Raw genomic sequence first — 4,808 nt, forward strand, 5'->3', positions numbered from 1 at the left:
CACACACACACACACACACACACACACACACACACACACACACACACAGAGAAAAGACAATAGGAAGGAGAGAAAGGAGGAGTGTGTGAAGAGGTCAAAAGGTCAGACGGACAGAGAGAAGGAAAGTGAGACAAATGAGGAGTCAGCAGGTCAAAGGTCAAAAGACACTTCCTCTGCGTGTGCGTGCGTGCGTGTGTGTGTGTGTGTGTGTGTGTGTGTGTGTGTGTGTGTGCACGTGTCTCTTTCAGTCTTCTTCACTGCTGACCTTTTGGACTCTTGACCGGCTGCCCGACACACACACACACACACACACACACACACACACACACACACACACACACACACACACACACACACACACACACACACACACACACACACACACACACACACACACACACACACACACACACACACACACACACACACACACACACACAGGGGTCAGGCTGTGGTCAGGCCGGCCAGAGCAGAAGGTCAGCGACTGGTCAACGCGGTCAGTTCCATTATTATTATTATTTTTAATTCAATCCAAACAACTTTATCGTCAAGGTGACATGTAACCGTCATACAGTGAATATTGGAACATATAATTATAAATAAAACATTACATTAATGTTTTAGGATTTTAGGAGGTTTATCATCGAGTATTTCAGCAGATTATGACAAATAACTTAACCCGTTTAGACCTGAGGCCGATTAAAAAAATAATGTCTTCTAAATCCTGACAGTTTTCTGAAAAACCCTCATGTTTCTGTGTCAGTGGTTCTCACAGGGTTAAAACCCTCATGTTTCTGTGTCAGTGGTTCTCACAGGGTTAAAACCCTCATGTTTCTGTGTCAGTGGTTCTCACAGCGTTAAAACCCTCATGTTTCTGTGTCAGTGGTTCTCACAGGGTTAAAACCCTCATGTTTCTGTGTCAGTGGTTCTCACAGGGTTAAAACCCTCATGTTTCTGTGTCAGTGGTTCTCACAGGGTTAAAACCCTCATGTTTCTGTGTCAGTGGTTCTCACAGGGTTAAAACCCTCATGTTTCTGTGTCAGTTGGTGCTCAAGCTTTTTCCAGAATGATCTGTATTTGGCTGCCGACCCCCATCTGAAAACATGTAGTTCCTGCTATTTCAGGACATATAGAAAGTAACGGCTGACATTTTACAACACATCACATCCATATTAACTTTGCGTGTGTACGCGCGTGTACGTCCGCATGCGCACGTGTGTGCGTCCAGCATGCGTGCGTCTGTCTGTCTGTCTGTCTGTCTGTCTGTCTGTCTGTCTGCCTGCCTGCCTGCCTGCCTGCCTGTCTCTCTCTAAATCTTGGCTCTCATGGACTAATTAGATTATGTAAATACACAAATTTGCATATATGCTCAATCAATCAGTCAATCCCCTCCTCGTGGGATTGGAGGGAACAGGGCGTTTTGGAAAACGAGCGCACCCATTGGCCATTGGTTGTTCAGCAGATGTGCATGGAATAAACGTGTGCGTGTGTGTGTAATGTGTAATGTGTAATGTGTGTGTGTGTGTGTGTGTGTGTGTGTGTAATGTGTAATGTGTGTGTGTGTGTGTGCTGTAATGTGTGCGTTTGCCCTGCAGAGGGCAGTGTGTTCAAAGGAAACACACAAGGACCCTGTATGACCTGGCCTTAAACCATGACCTCACAACCCCAGCCTAGGGTCGACCCAGGGTCGGACACACACACACACACACACACACACACACACACACACACACACACACACACACACACACACACACACACACACACACACACACACACACACACACACACACACACACACACACACACACACACACACACACACACACACACACACACACACACACACACACACACACACACACACACACACACACACACACACACACACACACACACACACACACACACAACAAATAGCTGAACCAACCCTATAATTGCATGTTTGACGAGTTCTTTGACACGAGACTTCATTAAGATCAGCAGGTATTGATTCTGGATTGATTGATTGATTGATTGATTAATTGATTTGACTGACAGGTTGCTTATAAGCAATCACATGTGCAAACTGCAAACACATCTAGACAGACAAGGTTAGAAATACAATTATACAACAGGTTGTTTCGAGGAAGCAATCTGATTGGTTGAAACAGCCTTCTAGCCGTGGATCAAACCAGCACCACTTCCACACCTAATCAAAACAAAGAATTCAGCTGCTCTGTTTTCCCAGAGCGCAGCAAACAGGGTGGCTAGGCTAGCTAGTTTCTTGGGACATTTGTGGTCGTAGTGACTACATCTGTCATTTTTTTCAGCGATTGTCTTAGTTTTAAGGGTAACTGTTGTATAATTGCAATATTACACGAGAGGGTGTGGTTTAACGTGATTATTGCCACTTCAGTGATGCTTGCGGAACTCGACTTCGTCTCGTTCCTGACCGCATCACTGTCGTGGGAATAATCACGTTAAACCACACCCTCTCGTGTAATATTGCTTAATTACATCATAGAGTCGCAGTCCCGCCCCCTTGCAGTCCCGCCCCCTTGCGAGGACACCGGAAGAGAATTCACCATTCATTCATTTATTGTCTCCACCAGGCCGAAGGCATGGGGAGAGAGTATGTTTTGCACTCCGTTGTCTCCACCAGGCCGAAGGCATGGGGAGAGAGTATGTTTTGCACTCCGTCCGTGTGTGTGTGTGTCTGTCCGTCCGTGTGTGTGTGTGTCCGTCCGTCTGTCCTTCCTTCCGTCCGTCTGTGTACAGCTAATCTCCGGCACCGTTAACCCGGCCGATGCCAAACTTTGCACACACACTCCCTGGATGCCAACGATGAACCTCTGCCCCACATTTTCCAGAACGGCCTGTTATAGCGCCACCATGAGGCAGCTTTTCACATGTTTTACCTAAAACTGCACCGATCTGCGTGAAACGTTGCATGCACACTCCCTAGAGGCCAAGGACAAACCTTTGACCTGCATTTTCCGCATCTGCCTTTTATAGCGCCACCAGGAGGCCGACTTTTGTAAAACACATTTTTTGATATTACTCCTCCAGATTCTGTCCAAAAATCTCACAAATCGTTACACAGTATCTCTATGGTCATGTGCTCAAGTCGGATCTGTCTGATATTTCATATTCCATCCTAATTGGCTATAATTGGCTTTCACAGTTTGCAAGATTGCCCCGTTTTGAACAATAGCCTCAAATCATGAACGCAGCATGCAATTTACGTGAAATCTTTCACACATTTTCTTACTAGGCTGAGGAATATATCCCACCCTTTTCACATTGGCCTGTTATAGCGCCACCAACAGGTTGATTTTTGCAAAACACATTTTTGGAACAACATGCCTCAAATCATCCAATTGCCATCAAAGGCGTATGAAGAAATGGCAATCGGTACACATGATCTCTGTAGTCATGTGATCAAGACGAGTCTGTTGGATTTCTCAGATTGTACACTGATTGGCTAAGATTGCCTTCCAAGGTTTTCAGGAGTGGCCCGTTTTGTACAAAATGCTGCACATGTCCTGCTCATCCAGAATTCTATCCTCAGAGATGCTATGAGTGATCTGGCTCTGCATTTCCTCAACAAAATGAAGAAAATTGTTGCAAAAACAAATTAAAAAAAACATCTCCTAAACATTTTGCCAAACATCACACACACTCCTATCCTCCTGGTGGAGACCTGTGCCCGGAAGGGCACTTTTTCTAGTTTAACCCTGTAAGACCCAGATATATTTCAAGGTTCAAGGTTCAAGGTCTTTATTAGTGTCCCAGAATGGCAATTAGGTTTACAGCAAGAGTAGTGGTTTAAAACATACAAACAATACAGGACAACAACAGACATGAGACACCATAGCATGAACAGAGGTCTGGGCGCATCTAGTGCAGGTATAGAATCAAGGATAAAAACAAACAAAGGCTACATTCAGAAAAAAGTGCTAGGATATAAAGTGCTTGTTTCAACATCGTCATCATCAGCAACATATCAACATCATTTACATGTTACTGGCAGCGTTGACTGCACGGATCGAGGCAGGGACAAAGGAGTGCTTATATCTGTTGTTCTTGACAGCGGGGGCGCCCAGACGACGGCCCGATGGCAACCGTCTGTACTCTGACTCCAGTGGGTGGGCATCATCCTGCCGAATGGCCCTGGGCTTCATGAGCAGCTTCATGAGCAGCTTCATGAGCTTCATTATCCTGCCGAATGGCCCTGGGCTTCATGAGCAGCTGTCTATTGTAGAAAGGATCGAGGCTCTCCAACTGAATGCCAGTCATTTTGGAGGCAGTTTCACAATACTTCTAAGAGAATTTTTCTCTTTAATGGCGAGGTTACCATACCAACAGATGATAGAGAAGGAGATAACAGAATGTACATAGTTACTGTAAAACAGTTTCATCAGGTCTCTGTCGACATTAAATCTGGCTAATTTCCTTAGGCAGAAAAGGCGTTGCTGGCCTTTCTTACACAGCATGTCAGTGTTTACATCAAATTTAAATTTTCTGTCAATAATCGTGCCCAGGTATTTATAACTGGGTACGATTTCCACTGGCTGGCCACAGATATCGGTGTTCTGGGTGGGATGGGGACCACGTCTGAAGTCAATGCAGAGCTCTTTTGTTTTTGAGATGTTTAATTCAAGGAACGCATCATTGCAGCAGGACAGGAAGTCCTCTGTGACCTGGCCATGCCCGACCTCGTCATTGTCGAGAAGGCTGACAATGACTGAGTCGTCCGCGTATTTTATAATAAAGCGGTTGTCGTGATTACTGCGACAGTCGTCCGTGTATAAAATAAACAAAAA

Source organism: Electrona antarctica (genome assembly GCF_951216825.1).
Source record: "Electrona antarctica genome assembly, contig: scaffold_39, whole genome shotgun sequence".
Taxonomy (NCBI): domain Eukaryota; kingdom Metazoa; phylum Chordata; class Actinopteri; order Myctophiformes; family Myctophidae; genus Electrona; species Electrona antarctica.